Source organism: Coturnix japonica, chromosome 13, assembly GCF_054131305.1.
Source record: "Coturnix japonica strain WE chromosome 13, WE-NBRP24, whole genome shotgun sequence".
NCBI lineage: Eukaryota > Metazoa > Chordata > Aves > Galliformes > Phasianidae > Coturnix > Coturnix japonica.
The window spans coordinates 18,652,642-18,671,380 of record NC_140675.1 but is presented as its reverse complement, the minus strand read 5'-3'; the positions used below and the strand labels follow the sequence as shown (position 1 = coordinate 18,671,380).

The 18,739-nt window shown below is 50.2% G+C and overlaps 1 protein-coding gene across 10 annotated transcripts in view; it reads left to right on the top strand.

The window, feature by feature from the left end:
• The window catches only part of RHBDF1 (rhomboid 5 homolog 1), a 53,387-nt gene that overhangs the window by 16,460 nt on the left and 18,188 nt on the right, over positions 1 to 18,739 (top strand). For 3 of the 10 annotated variants that reach the window (XM_015877309.3, XM_015877308.3, XM_015877306.3), the window contains exon 1: positions 9,274 to 9,368. The exons of 5 other annotated variants lie outside the window; for them this stretch is intronic. The gene's annotated coding sequence lies outside the window, so the exon portion shown is untranslated. Of the gene's footprint in view, positions 1 to 9,273; positions 18,643 to 18,739 lie in introns of those variants that run through there. 2 more of the 10 variants (XM_085514266.1, XM_085514265.1) reach the window with 1 other exon arrangement.

The window sequence follows — 18,739 nt, the reverse complement described above, 5'->3', positions numbered from 1 at the left end:
AAGCTCCTTTGTGCAGAGGCTAAATCCAATCCTGACTCTACCATATGACTGATGACTCAAATTGAGGTTTCGTTTCCCATTTCTACCTGAGATTTCCTGTTTGGGCTTTTCCCAGATGCAGTGAGAAATGTTACCACAAAAACATTTATGGACATATAACTCTAGCTGCTAAATTTGTAATTGCCCAGCCCCAGGGTGGAACATCCTTTCAGCTGAATCAAAGGCTGTAAGAATATATATAACATACCATGGAAAACTGGTCTCGCTTACAGCACCACTCACCTATGGCGTGCCAAAGCAGAGGGCTGCTTTGGTGTGATTGCGTGCAACAAAAATATATGAGATATTGTGACCTTACAATTGCTGAGCCTGAGTCAGCAGCACCAGATGTCACGTTCTGTCTGCCTTGCAAGCTCCCTAGTGTGGAAGGGCTCCTAGACCCAGTGCTGTGCTGAATCCTCCTGTCCTTCAAACTTCCTTAAATGTTTCTTTCAGGCCCAAAGATCCCTGAGAATTTACATTGCTTCTTTTGGAAACAGCGGCACTTTTCCTTGGAAACAGCCATTTAGAATCAGTACCAGCTGTATCTACTCATAGCACAGCTTGGCACCCAGAGCCTTACCCTGTGGATCAGCTGAACAAGGCATCAAGGTACTTCTGTTAATCAACAAGTCCAGCTGCAGCTAGATTCAATCTTAAGCTGTGTTTAATGGCACAAAAACATTTGTTGTGTTCTCCATGGCAATCACATGGAAAGGATGTTGATGTGGATAGGCCCATTTCCAGAAAGTAGAGATCCACACCTTGCAACCGAAGAGGACTGTAATTGCTCCCATATCCCAGGCTAGGAGACCCGAACCAGAGGATGCCCAGGCTTGGGTGGCTCTGAGCCAGACAGCTGCAGGGTCAAGAGAAAGCTGAGCAGAAGGGAGAGCACAAACAGCTCAGGGAGAAGAAGGGGAGACGCTGGATGGAGGCTGGCCAGGAGAGCTCAGGTCCCAGTGGTGCCATCTGTGCACTGTCTGAAAGACGTGAGCACCGACGTGCCTCGGCTCCATGCCTGCTACACCCATATCCTTCATCTCTAGTGTCTGAGCTGCCAAATCCCTCCTCGTTCCTGCTCTAATCCACCCTTGGCAGCAATTGTTGCTCCTTCTAGAGTCACTTCTGATCCTCATCACAGGACTGCACTGTGGCAGAGTACGGTCTGGTGCACTCCCACAGGCAGGTCATGCAGCTGAGTGCATGTGGCAGCATCTGTGGGATCCTCCAGCACCATCACTGCCATGGAGTCTGTGTGGTCAGATCCATAGGGTAGGGGGCTGCCCTCAGAACTAATTTCCAGGTTGGGAGCTCTTTAAGGAAAGGTGTGAGCAGGGATTGCACAGGGATGCAGAGTGCTGCTGTTATTGGCCCTGCAAAGATGCTCCAAAAGGGTTGTGCTTCATGGGGCTGTTTCCCTGTCCTTCCAACAGAACTTCCAGCTAATTCTGCGTAACTAACAGCTGGCCTAGAGTGTGTGTGATACAATCATAGATTTCAAATCCAGAAGAGATCATTTGACTCCTCAGTCTGACTTAACGCTATGAAGATCTCATGATTCCTCTGGCTTTTAGATCAAGGTCTTAGTTTTCTTTTCACTGCTCTGATGCTGGCTCTCTGACCATGTGTAATTGCATACATGTGCACATGCAGGATGTACTTACGAAAGCTAGAAATTCATTGCAGACTTTCTTGATTTATGGCCAAACTCTCTGGGACGTTTCCACAGCCATGAGGAAGCTCACCATTCCTCCATGCCATCTCTTTTCTTGGTACCATTGTAACTGCACACCTCAGTTCTGAGGAAGACCTTTATCCTATATACAGAAAGGTGCCAAACTCTAGGTTCTCTCACCACCAAAATACCAAGAAAGCTCTTGACCTTCAAAGGTCTCTGTATTTCTTGGGGGCGACGGAGCAATGTTTATGGCCCACAGCCAGGGTCAGGTGCGACCACTTTCATTCATGTACAAATAACCACAGCTGAAAGGGCAAACACTCAAAGGACAGGAATGGTCTCCTTGGGAGCTCATTTACCACTGACCTGCAATGAATGATCATAAGTGCATCTGTTGTACCAGCTTTTTAGTCAGAGTATCAGCATGCTGCTGAGAAAGTAATTCCATCTGATGACAGCCTGAGCTTCCAGTGTGTACAGCTGTGAAGGAATGTGGGGCTGCTGATGCAGTCTTGCTGCCTCACATCACCATCTTGGCAGCCATGAAGCTTGCTTGGTTATAAGAAGTGAGCTGTAATGGTAATGGCGCTTTAGAAGAAACACACCTATATCTGGTAGCAAAAGGATCCTTTCCCATAGGCTGTGCCATGCTCTTAGGAAGGCTGTCTCTAGTTTGAGGCAAGTCATTTACCAGAGATGTCAGTGGACTTGAAGATGCTCTCAGTTCTCCCCTGTAACCTGAGCAGCAAACATGGATGTGGGAATTGCAGACTCATACATGCATTTTCCAGCAGAAGGCCATGTAGGAAGCTGGAGAGAAGAAACCATGTTGCTGGCAGTCATGCTAAAGCCTCAGATGGTGAAGAACCCACATAACCCAAAGCTACCCTTGAGAAAACCTTGTGGTTACCTCCCCCTGCAAACAGGAGCCACAGCCAACACACTCACAGCAGACACTGGTTTTCCCATGAGCTGTTCACCTTCCTCACACAGACCGAGGGTTTTTTCTCCTTGCTTAACCAATGGTGTCCCCAAAACAGGGACACCCTGCCGTCCCAAGCCAGTCCTGGGAGCTATCAGCCCACCACTGAAAAGCACCTGGGCAGTCCTACAGCCTGACATCTCTGCACTTCCCAAAGTGTGATGGAGGTGAGCGGGTACCAGGGAGGAGCCAGCGCAAAGATGGCACTATGTTAAACTTTGTGCAAAGCTCATCCATTTTGCCTAATCTCCCCGCTATAAATGAACCTAAGAGCTGAGGGATAGCTTTGTCCTTTTTCCCATAATGTTTTCCTGTAGGTTTTCAGACAAGACATTCAGTCTCTTGATCCCAGGGAGAATAATAGCTTCCATGGCTGTTGGCAAGGGTAGGAGCTGGCTGCCCTCAGTGCTCAGTAGCTTGAGGCTGAGTATTTGCTTCATTCCCTTGGAGACAGCAGGAATTATTTACTGCCAGAAAGATCCTCATTACAGCTGGAACTTGTCCCAGGGAGCTGCAACCTCAAGAAAGAGCAAATTTGGTGATGAAACCAAAAGCAAAGGTGAAAAATCCAGTGTGGTGATGGGGCCTGAGCCGAAACCAAGCACCACCAATGGTGGCTGGCAAGATCTATGGCCTGAGGACTGTCCAAGGGGCAGGGTCTCCCAATGGCAGCCTGCACAGTGTATGGGCTCGTGCCCTGGCTCCAGCTCCACTGCTTTGCAAACAGGAAGCTGGCGAGCAGCTGCTGAATAAGTCATTTTGGAGAGTTTGTACCAAACTGGCTTTCAACTCCTGAATGTGTAGGAAGGAAAAAGCCGTGAATACGTCTTTGTGACCAAGTTTGGCACCAGCTGCACTCTGCAAGTGGGACAAGAATGTGGCCATTTAGAGGGGAGTCAGCTGCCCTTTAAGAAATGGAATGATCCCTTCCCTTTCCTGCAAGGCTTTATTTTGGGGGAGAATAGGATCGAGACAGTGAGCAGCTTCTTTCACTTGCTAGCACCGAGGGCTGCAATCCAAATAGACATGAGAACCCAGGAAAGGCCCCACTGCTGGAAAGATACACAGAGGGCACAACCCATCTGCTGCAGGACTCAGATTGGGGCAGCAAAGTTGCAAACTCGTCCTTCCCCAGAGAATCAAGTGTGACCTGTGGGGATTGTGCTGGGATACCAGTAAAACAGCTTCCTTCTCATCCACAGCACTGAGAGATCTTGGGAGGGAGCAGTCTGGAAGGCTTTGCCCTTTTCTGAAACAATTCCCCACCCAGTTTTTCAGATGTTTCTGTAGGTTACATTAAAAACGCACTTTTTAACACAAGGTGTCAACACCTTGGTGTTTTGGGGTTTAGTTTTTGAAAGACTCAGACATTTTGTACAGGCTTTTTGTGGTCAGCTTGAAATCCTGGGGCTTTGTAGCAATTAGGAATTTAGGAGGTTGGCCTGATTGTCTTTGTTTTCTGCCTGACTCTTTGACCATATTTACTGGTATGATCGTCATGCTCAGTTAAAGTAAGTCTCTGGAGCAGCTGGTCTGCCTTAGCCAAGGCTCTGAGTAGACCTCTTGGTCACACATAAACCCAAACATATTACACACAGCAACTTGGGACTTTTCTGAATGACTGGCTTTGGGGTTTCACAAGTCCTAGTGCAGTAGGAAGCTCTGTATGACTTCAGAATGCTTTGTGTGCCAGATTGTTAGGGGAGGATAAACAAGCAGCATGGATACTTGTAGGCTGGTTGGTGCTAAACCACTCCACTGGGATCATTCCACTGGGCTCATCTGCTCCAAGTGAAGACTTCCTGAAATAAATGTTTATAATAATATGTAGTATATGCAGAAGTCTTGGGTAGGAGTCAAGATTTCTACTCAGCTCTGTTGTTGTCTTTTTCAGCTTAAGAATTCTCATTCTTTGCTTGCCTTCCCCTGGTTAGCTAGCTGCCTCCTTTTTCTTTGGTTCCCATTACAACTTAGTTTAGTGGAGAGACCAAACTAATAAAGGACCAGGAAAGGGTCCTTTCCAGTTGTACCTTTTCCTACTGGCTGGGAAGCACAGGGATCCATCAGTTTAGGCCAGAATCCATGAAACAGGATTGTCTGAAATAGAGTTTACATTAAATATTGCTCCTTAAGTCTAACTCACTACTGTGTATCTGGTTAAGTTGGCTATTGTTGAAGGCAGGATCTAAGCTACGTTGCAGAAATAGAAGAAAAGGATTTCACTTTGAAATTTCAGCCTCCTATTTTGTCTCCAATTTGCTTATGCCCAAAGATTCCTACAAAGCCCTGTTACTTTGGCTCAGGAGGTTCTTCACACTCAAGTCTTTAGCAGAAGTTGGACATGAAGGTCACCATTTCAGATGGAGGCACTCCAGAATTACAAATCATTAACTCCGAGGGAATTTGTGCCACTTGAATTCTGCTTCTTATGTTCATGCACTGTGATAGCAAGGTTTGATTGCGGGCTCAGTGAACATGCTCCCTATTTGACTGCTCTGTAAGAGCCCTTGTGTGCCTCCAGAATAAATCTGTCTGCTTTCTAAATTCAGGAGCAATATGATTGAATCTCCTGCCAGCAGTGGATTGGGAAATGATAGGAATCTACATAGCAGACATTTAAGGCGTTTCATCTTGCTTTCCCCATCACATTTTTCTTCCCTCCTGTGAAACATATATGCACACGTGTATGTTCTCTTTACGCATATATGTTAAAGACTCTGTTATTTTTGATGCTGTGGGGTAAACTGTGGAGAAGGGAGTTACTTTACTAAGTGGTATTTCCTAAATATTTTGGATATAATGGCCTTCCTCACACGTGCTTTTTTTTCCTATATTATTTTTGCCAGTTCCCCCAGTGGTTGACCAACGTGAAAATTGCCCTTTTGATCTGAAAGGCTTTTCTGGGCGAAATGCAGTTCAAAATAAATATTTCTGTAAGGGCTGGCACTGAAATCATAGTTTTATATTATTTCCACTCCTCCACCTCCTTTTGCCACTGAAAACACACACATTTCCCGCAGCCAGAACTAGGAATCATCAATTGCAATTAATTGGGGGCAGGAAATGCCTGGGTTGAGTTTTGATGTGATTTCTTCATGCTCCTGCTGGGCAGCAGCTCCTGTGGCTGTAAGCGGTCGGGGAGACCACCAGCTTCCCACACTGTCAACATTTTGCCTCCTCACCCACCTTGTCTTCAAGGAGAACTCTGGTTTTGTTCCCCACATCCCACGTGGACTCATTGAACGTGCTTCAAATGTGAATGAGTTTTCCTGGTCCAGGACAACGGGACTTGGCTTCATTCTGAGGGCTCTTCCCTGGACCTTAATGCCTGGATCAGCTCCAGTCCCTGCTGTGTGCAGCCCCACCAGCTCAGCCCCAAACACACCCATCACTTTGTGTGTGAGCTGTGTGAAATTGCCAACCTGGATCCACTTCCCTGCCCCTTGTTGCCACATCGCGATCAAACATAACGGTGTTGGCAATATTTGCTTGTGCCTGAGGGTGACAGAGGCTTCAAAAGCCCTTTCAGCCCAACGTTAGTTTTTTGAACTTAATGTAAATTGAATGGATTGTAAGAAATTCACGTTGTGACGCAGCTGCTCGTTAGTGGCCTTTAGTGCTATTTACTTTGCATTCTAGAGAGTGTCAATATTCTTTTTTTGCCAGTCAGAACCCCTGCTGTTGCATATCTGCAGGTACCAGGAGTGGGGTGGGAAGGTGCTGCAGTCACTTGGGTCTGCCATCACCCATTAGTCACGCTTTATTTTCTTCAGTCTTTTAGTGCCAAGCGTGCCTTGGCCATCAGGTCACCAGTGCCTGAATTATGTTCTCACCTCCAGTCCAACCACCTGCCAAATCCTTGGTGATGGTGTTGAAGTGAAGGTTGAGTGTGCTCCCAAAGTGAGGCTGTGGCAGAAAGCAATACCAGCTGCATGTAGCAAGGATGAGCAGGGGACAATTACTGCAATAGCCCTGGTGAGCAGATCCCACAGTACCAGTCCCACTTCTGCTGGCTATGGGATCTTCCCAGTGCATTGGATACAAGAACCCTTCCTGGCTCGAGCTGAAAACCCAACCTAATGTGGGTGCCCAGGAACCTGACAAGGGGCTGCATGTCCAAAGCATTCTCCAAGGGGAATCCCTGTCCTCAAGCTCCTGGCACTTTCCTCTCTGGCTCCTGACCAGGCCACCTGCATTTGAAAGTCCATGGGACTTTGCTTGGGTTTCTGTGTTATTAATCCTCCCCGTGAGAAATCCCAGGCTGTTCTGGACCTCTTCCCTCCGTGCTAGGCCAGCTGCCAGGGCTGTGCTGCTGCTTCATGTCAGCACAGGAGGCACTGTGAAGCTGGTGTGCTTCCAGGGGGCCAGGGGAGCTCTGTTTTCCCCTTGAAGGCTGCAACCCAATACTCTCAGCTGCGCTTGCCGTATACTGGGATACTCTTTTTGGCCCAAACACTGAATAAAGCAGGACAAAATCAAACCATCTGTCTAGATAACTAGTGATACAGATAAAAATAGACCTCTATGCTCCTGACGTGTCCCAGCTGTCCTCACAGAGCTGCTGGGCAGTACACAGAGGCTATAGAAAGGTGATGGAAAAGGGACCGTGCTGGCTCTGATCATTACATGGCTCTGCAGTGCATCAACCAAGAGGGCCATGGTCAGGGTGGCTATGACCAGCTTTGTGCTCATAGTGACTCTGATTTATTCATGTGAAACACCACTAACACCTGATATCCCATCTCATTGCCAAGGGAACCATCCTCAGAGCTGCTGGAGAGGGATGGAGAATAGCCTTGCATCTTGGGGCCAACCCACCCCACCACCTACCAGGTTTGGAGGGGAACCTCCTAAGGCCTTCCTTGGGAGTGACACTCAATGAACAGAGATGAAAATACATTTATCAGCTCCTGGACCCACACGGGATCACCCAAACCCCATGTCTGAGAGCACCATCTATGACCACTGCCCCTTGGAGCCTGTTCTGTGCCCACACATCCTATGCACGTGTCTCATGTCATGACCACAGGTTGATTGTTGCTGCCAGAATCTGCCTTTACATCACCTCATTCCATGTGTTTCGGGCTGTTAAGATGTAACGTGGTGAAGGAGGAACACCTTAGCTTGGAGTGGTGTGGAGGGCTACAATGGTGTTGGATAGGAGTGAGAAATCACGTTTCATTGCAAGAACTTTGTTTTCCTCACAAAACACACCCGCTGTTGGCAGGAGGCTGAGAGCAGGGGTGGGTCAGAGCAGCTCTGCCTCCAGTACATTCCTTCTGAAGGGCCTGCAAGTTCATCTCTCTTACATTACTGGGCGCTCCTTCTCCTTGTTTGTGTGGTAGAAACATATGAAATCAATTTGTGGCTGTTAATTTTCATGGAGCCCTGTGGACAATTGGGGTTCTGCATGGAATTTGGTTTCCACCTTGTCAAGGGCTCCCTGGGGGCTGCTGAGTGAAGCAGTGCTGAGCTCCCAGCACACGCAGTTCTCCCACTTGTCTTCATCACCCTCGCATGACGGAGGTGGCAGTATAGCAAAGGATGCTCCCACCAGTGATTTCTGATATAAAAACCATATGGAGCTGTGGTTTTGGGACTGGATGAAGATGGACATACATGCTGCTGGCCTTATGGGAGTGTGTGATGGGGATCTATCAAAGCTCGGTGTGAGCAATGCATGCTGAGCAATGCTCTGCAGAGGCCGGATGGAGAAATCGTCAGCAGCAGCCCCAGGACAAAGGCTGAGCAGTGATATGGAGCCTGCCATGCAGGAGGGGGAATGGTTGGGCCAGGAGAAAAGAAACAGCTTGGGGAAGGGATGATACACGAACCAAACGGCTGGGGGAGAACGTGAAGGACATGATGGGAAACGCAGGAATAACGGAGGGGCAGGAGAGGCAGGAAAATGAAGCAGGGAGGACAAGGACAGTGCAATGGCAAGAAAGAAAGGGGGCTGAGATCAGCACTCTAGGGGCCAGCAGCATGCACCTGTGCTGGGGAAGCCTCGAGGGCTCCCAGGGGTGATGGTGGGACCCTGAAGGCCGGCTGTGGTCTGAGCATTGCCGGCACTAATGCAAACTGCCCAGCTCCTGGCTTTGGGTTCTGCAAATGCCCGTCGGGGATAAACTCCTCACCTCCCGGGCACGGCCGGGAAGGCTCGGAAGTAACGGGACAGGCTTTTCTGACGGCACCGCGGTACCGCGCAGCTGAGCTCGGCGCCGGGTAGGGGTTACCGCCCCGGGATGGGCTCCGAGCCGCCGCCCCGTGGGTCCGGGCCGCAACCGGCCGCGACGGATCGAGGCGGGGATCGGGATGGGGGCGGCCTCCGCACTTCGGGGGCCACGGGCGGGGGCCGAGGACCGGCCGCTTCCGCCCGGCGCGGCGCATTCCAGCGCCGTGAGTCAGGCGGCGGCTGTGCGGGATGCGCCCCGCGGCCCCGTGCGCTCGCAGCTCCTCGTCGGGGCGCACAGCGCGGAGCCCGGCGCGGCGCCCAGCGGCCATTTGCATGCCGGGGCTGTGAATGGCGTGCCCGGCCGGCCGGCCCCTGGCACGGGGGAGGAGTCTCCGCGCCCTGCTCGGGCCGTGCTCCGCGGCGGCGGTCCCTTAGCCGCACTGGGGCGGCCCGAGTCCGGCTGCTCGCCGAGGCGCTTCCCCGCCTTCTCGGTGAGTGCGGGGCAGGGGGGCGGCGGGGCGGGGGGCGTCGGGCGAGGGGCGCTGCCACGGCCCCGCTGCGCACGTGAGTCGTGGGATCCGTCCCGCTCCGCGGCCCCGCCGACTCCTCCGCGGCTCGGCAGCCCCCTGCTGGCGGCACCGCCCGGCCCGGCCCTGCGGGAACCCCCCGGGCTCCCCCCGGGCTCCGTGCGTCTCGAACGGCCGGTGGGAGAAGGCTCAGGTGCTGGCTCCGAGCGCTGTCCCGAGCGCTGGGACCGGGCATCTCGTCCTCAGCCCTCGGCTGGCGTCTCTCAAACGGGCACTGGAGCGTCCTCGGGTGTAGCTGTCGGCCTCGGAATGCTGAGGATCCTCGGCTCGTTCCGGTGCCGCAGGGACAGCCCTGTCCCGTCAGATCTCGGCAGGAGCTGCGGCACGGGACCCGATCAGCCTTTAGGACCGGGAGTGACAGGGTCTGCAGCGGTGATGTGGGGACCAGGTGACCCTGACGAGTTTGGCTGCAGTAAAAGGAGCATGTTTATGGCTCGTTTCAGTTGAGCCGGGTCCATGCTTGAAAGGCTTTTCCCAGCCCCATCTTGCCATGCGTTCCCACCCACTGCTCCCCTGGCGCTGGCACTGGTCGTTGGGCAGCTGCCTCGTGAGCTGAGCAGGGTTCGTGGTTTCTGTATGTGAGTTTTCCTCCGCGTTCAGTCCCACGTTAATTTTTTTTTTCCTCGCTGAAACGAGGGAATCACAGCGTGGTGCTGGCTGAAGCTCATGCAGAATTGCACCCTCAGTGCCAAGTCCTTTTGGACTACTCAGAAAGCCACTCGTCCTCTTTCCCCCTTGAAACACACCCATGTAATGGTGCACCAAAGGGCCCCCTGAGTGCTTTTTGTCTTGTGCTTTCCTATCGTGTAACTCAATTGGTGGCAGGGGCACAGATGAGGGTTGCCCAGTGTTCTATGATGTTCTATGCGGTGCTGACTGCTCGTGCTCTCGCAGGTTGGGTTTGTGGTGGTGTTGGTTGGGGATATCTCCAACAAGCAGGAAGTTGGTTCTTTTCTTCCTGTTTTTGTCCCCTTGGCTGCTGGTTTCCTCTGGGAAGAAAGCTGTGCATTCTGCAGTAAAGGAAAAAAAAAGCCATACGTAATGGGAAGGGATGAGGGGCAAAAGCCAGAGGAAGGGATCTGAAGGTGCTTTGAAACAAAGCATGGGCTGAGGAGAGAACACCATGTTTTTGCTGTGGTAATGCTGATACAAAGACAATAAATACAGAGCTAGAAGGGCCCACTTGGGGCTGGCTGGGGTGTGGACCCTGGGAAGGAGAATCAGGTCTTTGCTCCGTGTGTGGAAATAGAAGAGCCGGAAAGCAACGTATCTCTGTGATGCAATGTTTGCAAGAGGAGGTGATAAGCTGTGTTGTATCTGTTGATATAGTTGGAAAGAAGAGATGAGCTTTTAGGTGCTTCCTTCCTTCAAGGGCTTCAAGAGAGGCCTTGTGGCTTGTTTGCTTCTTGTCCGTCCAGTCTGTTGCTCACAGCTATCTCACAGAATTTATCCTCTCACAGCATTTCCCCCTCCTGCTGCTCTGCACAGGGACCCTCATTGCAACTGAGGTCTTTCCATGGCCAAGAGGGCTCTGCCATCCCTGTGCTGGGTAAGGGGGCCTGATTTGGGCTGGAGAGAGAAGGGCGAGCTCTGCTGCTGTCCCTGAGCTCCTTGTCCCAAGCTTCCTGGCAGAGCAGCTCTGGTACAGCCATGTGTCAGCACTGTGCCCGCTGCAGCCCGTTGTTCCCATGAAAGGAGGTTAACACTGGGCAGTGTAAAAGCAACTCCCACAGAACTCGTTCTGCTCTGGGACTTCCCATGACAGGCCTTTTTTTTTTTTTTTTTTTAAGCAATCCACTTGGAGGAGATCTGCCTACAAACAGGCTTTTCAGGTTCTGGGGAAAGCCGTGGCCCAGGGCTGAGCAACACCTTGCTCTGTGCGGGGTGGGCCTCAGCTGGGCTATGGGCCCAGAGTCTGGTCTGCATCATCTCTTCCCTGGGCAGGTTGGCTCTGAGGGTGATGCCCCATGGAGGGGAACAGCTCCTGTCACTGGGTCTGGCCAGCAGCACCTTCCATGTCTGCAATGGGGACTGAAAGTGCTGCTATGAGAGTGAGCGCCAGGCAGGAATAGGAATTCCTTTTGGGATCATCCATCCTGTTCCTCTGGAATCCAGCCCCGGAGAGTAGCCAGCAAGTCCCAGCATGTTGCCCTGAACCAGGCAGGGTCTGCTGAGTGTAGCATGATAGGACAGTTTATTTCGGGCACAGAGCCCGCATGCTTAGATATAAATAGTAAAGATTTGATTCCATTCAGTGTATTGGATCTTTCTGTGGAGTGAGCACATTGCCCAGTTAGTGCTGAGGGTCTGAGATGGGCAACATGAGCAAGAGTCCAGGGCTCTTTTCCTTTCCTATTCAGTGCACCCAGCGACAGGGCTGGCACCCGGTGTGCTGCTGACCCTTACTTGAGACCAAACTCAATGCTTATTAATTCCCACAGCCACCTGCCTGTCACCGTTGTTTCAGTAGAAATACTTAAAACTTGAGGATAGATTCCTTTTTTTCCCCCTCTGAGCTCAGATGTTGATTAGTTTCTTTTCAACCGAGGAGGTGCCAGACCCTTTTGTGTAACTTTGTCATCATCTGGTTGGAATGAAGCAGACAGGAACTGTGCAGATCTGGCACTGTTACCGTAAGGTTGCCTCCCTGCTGCTGGGTATATACTTGTTGTTTTAGGTAACCCATGGAATGTGTGCATTGCCTGCCAGCTCACAGAGTTGTGTTGCATCCTCTCTAGCTACAACTTGCGTTGTGGGAGCTGCAACCTGGATTTAATAGCAATTATTGTGTCTGGCTCGTGGGTAAAATATCCTGGTGCTCCTGGAAAGTAGAACCAGCAGATTGAATGGATGTTAGGACTTGTTGCTCAGTCTGTTAGTGTTCAGTAACTCCTCTCTCAGGCCAGCACCCACCATGCAAGTGACAGAAGAGCATTTAGGAAGGATGTTCCCAGCTCTTGCAGCAGTCAGACCCCAGAGGTGAGGGAGGCAACAGGCAAGATTTCACCTTGGAAGTGAGTGGATCTATTAAGCACTATTTCTCATGGTCGTGTTCCTGAAGAGCCTTGAACAGATTCAATGTGTGGATCACAACTTGCATTGGGATGCAGAGCCCCTCACGTCCCTGATACTTTGATACTTGCAGCAATCCGTGCTGGTGTAAGAATGAGGAAGAGGGTTTTCCTTTCTTTAAAACAAAAAAGAACAAAAAAGCCCAAGTGTTGAGGTGATACCACAAAGAACAAATCAGTAGAAGAGTTTTTTCACCCAAACTCTGGTCAAATCCTTATGAATAACAAACAGTGGCTGTTTGCTGTATGGTAGAAGCAGAGTTTATTCTTCATATCAACTTCAGCTGTTGAGCCCCCCGATGTTATGTAGTGCAAGTTTATTGCTCGTGTGCTCTGTTTGCAGTAGGGACAGTAAATACCAAATTGACATAAGGCTAAAACTGCCTTTTGGGCTTGTTGTTCAGCTATATAGATGCACTGTTTGTTTCAAACTCAGTCGAAGCTATTTCGTGTGTGCTGCAGAAACATTAGACCTATTGCAATATAGACCTGAGCAATACCTGAAGGTACATCCTCAAAGGTTCTGGGCTTTAGTAATCAGCATCTCCAAAACTGTGATTATTAAAGGAAATTTAACTTCTCAGTGATCTCAGAAGTCCTCCCAGGGGAGAAGAGATCAGAAGACATGCCTGATCATGCCTTTTCTGGGTCGCCTACCTAGCTGCCTCCTCCCCCTTCCTGTTTCCACTTCTCTGCAAGGCAGCCCCTTGCTCTGCTGGTCAGCAGCAGTGTCTGCTTGGAAGGTTTTCCTTTTAGAAGGAGCAGTCTGGATGAGGTCATCCTGAAGCTGCACAAGATGCTGCTTTTACTGTACTGCAGGTCTGGCGCTCACTCAGCTTTAACTTCATGCAAGTTGTAGCAGCTTGAATGTTAAAACCTTGGGGACTCGGATGTCTGGGGTTGGTGAATGCAGCCTCTGTGTTTCGGGTGCTGTTGCCCCATAGAAAACAGGTACGTTTCTCCCTCACTTGAATGCAAAGATCAGTGCCTTAAAGTGAGCTGCAGAAGACAGCTGGCTCCGAGTTGTGGTGCCAAAAGATGTGAGCATGCCTTCCCTTTCACTGGCTGCCCTGGGACTGTTAGATCCCAGGGAGCTGTGGGGCAGGAAGTGCCATTCATTCAGACTAGACCTTACGTTGTAAAAATGTTTCACTTTTTTATCTTCTTCTTGAAACAAAGTTGATCGTTTTTCTTTGCTCTGTGAGTTACACGAGCCCACACCTGCAGAGCAAGACAAGCTCTTCCCACAATTGCTTTCCCATTAGACAAGGAAAGAGAAGATGGATGGCCAGCTGCTGAGCCCCAGCAAGAGTAGAAATCGGAGCAACAGGAGCATCTCCTTTTACAAGAAGAGCAGCCCTTGCTGCTGTGGACATTGCTGGTGCTTGTAGGCTTATTCTTTTAGTTGTATTCAGGGGAACAGAGCTCCTGTCACATTGGAGAAAGCAGATGTGTGATGCTGAGTGAGGATGCACTGCATTTCAAAGGAACGTGTAAAGAAATGGCCCGAATGGCTCAGATGCTGCTGCTTCCATCCCTCCTGAATATACAATGTCTTCCAGTGGCTTCTGCGTTTGTTATTTCCTCTAAGACTTTTGTTTCAGGTTGCCATTCATTGTGGATCTATGTAACTTTCCATAGGAAATGTTGTCATCTGCGGCAGTTTTGATCTCATTTGCCAGTGAGATATTTTTATTTAGCTCAACAAATAGTGATTCTTAGCTGCTTTTAGTGCTGAGGTTGGTGCATGGGCAGCAGCCATTCCAAAAACAGCCAGAGCCAGAGATCTCTCCGCCTTGAAATTCATTCTGGTGCCTCGTTCTTAGCTTTCCTTGTGTTCTGAGTTGCAGTACTTGCAATGAATGTGCAGGCTGCTAGAAAACCAAAGTTACAAATGCAGAATTTCAATGAAAAAGGATACCTTTGTTGAAACACAGTGATAGGACCTTGTTATCCTTTACTTTCTAATATGGGGTTATGGCTGTGCTGACAAAACCTTATTTGAACCTGCATCATCGAGGCAGTGAATGTGCCCATGGTATCAGTGGGTGAGCCAGTCCCTCTCTGTGCATCCCTTGTGCTACTAATGCAAACCAGTGCAGTGTCTTCTGGAGCCCCATCGAGCTTTTGCAGTGAGCTAAATGCGTACTAAAATAGTTTCTGTGATCACTCTTTCCTGCTTCTTTGTTATCAGTGAGCTCCAGTGACGCTGAAGAACACAGTCCCAGGAGCCTGCTGTGCTGCTGTTGGGGAACACAGGGCTCTGCTGCCCCAGTGTAGGCACCTTTAGGAAGGCTGCAAGAACAAGGCTTGTTTAGATGAACCTTCCTCTACATAAACTTCCAGTGTTGGCAGTCGGTTATTTATAATTGAATTTGTTAATACTTGGGTTGTTAATGTGATTACACTGTTATCCAGTCTGGCTGCGTGCAGTGTGGCACTGGACCAGCAGCAGTATCCTGGTGTCCTGTATAAGCATACAGAGACATGTCTGGGGGCTGGTGGTGGATCTAGGTGAAAGCCAGCTCCATTTGGAGGAGCAGGCAGTGGTCATTCACCAGGGAAGGGAGGTGCTGCTCACTGCCAGCTGCCCAGCTACAGTGCTCAATGTGCTGTTGCTGGAGCTATTAGGCAGTCCTGCTATCAGCCTGTGCCCAGCTGCAGCCCATAAGCAGTGTGCTCTGAGCAAGGCATGAGGATGTGGCAGCAGGAATGTGGCTGTCGCATGACATGCCAGGCTAGCGTTCCCTATGCAAAGCTTCAGGGTGTGTTCATGGAGAAATACAAACAGGATGAAGACACCAGAGTGCTCCAGAAAGCTTCCTGCTGCTCCCTCCTCTTTGTGTTTTATGCTCACTGCTCCCCTTGCTGCTTTCAGGGTAGGCTGTGGATAGCTCTGTGTTGGGCTTCATCTCAGAGATGGATCTGAGTGCCTGCTGCTCACTATCTGGGCTGTGCCTGGCCTCTGAGGCACACACTGCATAGTGCCACGAGTGTTCTTCTGTCATCTGGGACACACATGCTGCAGGAGAATGGGAAAGGTGGTGCTTCTGCCCCGTCTGCTGTACTTGGCTGCTCTTGCTGGTGCTGCTGGCCTTAGGTTAGCAAGGGAAGCTTGGAAGCCCTTCTGTGGAAGCTCTCCGTGTGTGAGGCTTGGCTGTCAGCTCTGGAGAGGCCCATGGAGTTGTTTTCCTATCCAACGACTCCAGCAAAAAATTCACTCTGCCTCTGGTGAAACAGTAGTACTTCATTCCTGCTGCACTCAGCACCTGCACTGAGAAAATAATTTAGGCCTCAAGAGATGCAGAACCGACCACCTCCCCCTTGTGATAACTGCAAGCTTCCCACAGTGCTACAAATGTGAGTTTTTGGCCATGTTTTCACAATCAATTCAAACTGTGCTGCCTGGAAAAGCAGTTCCATCATCTGGCTGCAGCTGCTCCTGCTGCTTCCCCTCTTCTTGCACTGCCACAAGTGTTCATGGAGCCACGTGGTGACTTGGAGCAGGGAAGAAACCTGGGCTGGAACGAACCTATTTCTTTGCTGAGTGATGTGGGTTGGTTTCTGCACCAGGCAGCTGCAGGGGTGGTTGTGCCAGCATGAGAAGGGGACAGCACAGCAGATGGGGACACTGCTGCTGTTGGCTCGTTTCTCCTGCGAGTGGCTGTGGTGTCTTCAGAGCTGGAATTTTAGTGTTTACTTCTGTGTGCTGACTCCACTCTGCCTTTTGTCTGCTGGAACTGAAGGACCTGGAAGATGAGAGCCTGCTGCCTGCGGGACTGTTTGCAGATTGCAGCTGGAGTCATCTTCTAACCTGTTTATGGAGAAGAACAGACACAGTTCTAGAAGGCAATGGCAGAAATCTGGAGAACTTTTTGAGCTCTTTTTCACCTCTTCCATATGAGGGCATCAGACCTGGGTGCCCCTCATGTCCTGCTGCTTTGAAAGCCCCTAGGAGCTCATTTTTAGTTGGTTTCCATCACGATTCGCATCTTCTGAAAATCAGGGAAATTAGTTGCTCAGAGGAACCTTGGATCTGCTGTCCTCCTCCTCTTAGGGTCTGACATCAGCATGAGTTGTCCCTCACTTTGTGTCCCATGATTACAGCTGCTTCCTGCTCCCTGGTTGTTTTGTGGGCTGTGTTGTTAGCTTGCCCCACATTGTCTCAGGATGAATACACCCGTTTTTCTGACTCCCTGAGGGCACTCAGAGCTACCACTGGGTCAGTGCATAGAGACAGCGTATGTTCCTGGGAGGGAGATGGTGGATGGTTCCATTGGAGCCCGTGTGAAAGCTGTTCTAGAGGGGAGGTGTTTCGGGAGGCACAAAGGCTCATGCCTGGTTTGATGTTTCAGCTAAGCTGATATCATGGTGAGCAATCACTGAACAGGCGGGTCCTACCCTTCCTGTCTCAGGTTGCTCAGAGCTTATCTGCAATTCTGAGCCTCTTTGGGATGTCAGATCAACAAGTAGTGGTTTACTTTCGGATAGGATTAGATTTGTGCTGGTGGAACACTTGGAGGTGGCTCATTGGGGTAAATCTGCCCCTTGGGCCACAGCATCTCTTCTGAACTCGGTGGTAAGGAATGCAGGAGAGATCCCCCACCAGGATGGGGTTGATGCTCTTGCTTTATTTCCAAAGGGGTTTCTTGGTGTGGGATGTAATGCAGCTCTCAGCCAAAGCCTGGGAGGTGCTGGTCTCTCAACAGCATTCCCCCAGCACGCAGGGTCATGAGCCTGTTCTGCCTACTCCGTCCCTGCCTGCCCTCAGCCCTCCATCTGGCTTGTTTTAAAGGTCTGGCTTGCGCCTGGTGTTTGAGATAATCCTCGTTACTAGTTGGGTCTGATCCATGTTAGATGATGTTATTGGCAGCACTGAGGCTGACACCCCGCTGCTCCGCTTCTCCTCAGACTCCCTGCCTTCCTCCTGCTAGATGGGGCCATGACAATCCTGCTGCCTCCCTGGCTGCTGTCTGGAAGCATATCGAGGATCCTGACTTCTTTGCTGCCTTTCAGCTCAGAATCCTGCTGCCTGCCTCAGCCAGGACAGGGAATGTGCGAGCACTGCCAGCAGTGCAGGCAGGTATAGAGCCCTTCTGCCTCCTTCCAGCTGCTTCTGAGCCCCCAAGCTTCTGTCTTACCCTGTAGGATATCCTAATGTGTGTGCAAAGAGGATGGTAAGATGGGCCTGGAACAGATCTGTACAGCCAGGACTGGAGTGAAGAAGAGGGGCAGGGAAAATCTATTTGCTCATCTGGTCCAAGAAGTGAGGCATCAAGTGAATGCAGGAAGTATCAGGTTTAAGGACAATCTGAGGAGTACAGCTCATCATACAGCATGTGTTTCTGCTCTGCCACTGGCAGTTATGAGTACTAAAAGGCTGCAATCAAAGATTGCATTGGTTTCTAAAGGGAGTTTATCCATCATTGCATGGACATAAAGATGAAAACAGAAAATGGTTAAATGCAAAGACGTCTCTGGCACAATAAGTCTCTGAGTTATTCATAGCTCATACAGTGACTCTGTCCTGGGAGATACGAGTGTCAAGTGATCCTGTGCTCTGTACTGATTGCCAGGCAACCTCTAGTAATGAGATACTGGATTTAGGCAGACACTTGGCCTGACCTTGCATGGCTATACTGTGTATGATCCTATCCTGCTGCTGTCAGTGATCTCTTGAAAATACTGATTCGGGCAGTACTGAGAAGCAGGGATTGAGGATATTTGAATGGTCATTCAAATGATATATGTGTCAATGCAATCAGCTTTGAAACCGAGCCTACTGATGTGATTAAGTACATGGATACTGTGTCCTGGAACACCCCTTGAAAATAGTCATGGGTTTAGTGTGCAACTCAGTGTTTTGTTGCCTGGCACTGAGGTGTTTGCTTGCTTTGTTGCTCTTCTAGGTGATGCTTGGGCCTTCAGAAGTGCACGGGAGCAGGCAGGAGCCCTCCTAATATCTTTGCTATCTGCATCACGTAGGAAGTTGGAATAGATGCTTTTAGTCACCTCTGCAGCTATAAATGGAGCAAAGTAAGGAATTGTGACCTTTTGTTGTGAGGCACTGCTTCTGTGCATGCGGGATGGTGGTGTGTGTACAAAGGGTAAGTCTGTACAGGCCAGATTATGAATTCCCAGACTTTTGGGGGCCTGTGGTATTTGCTGAAACCCAAACCTTCATCCACCTCCAGCTGAGTCTTC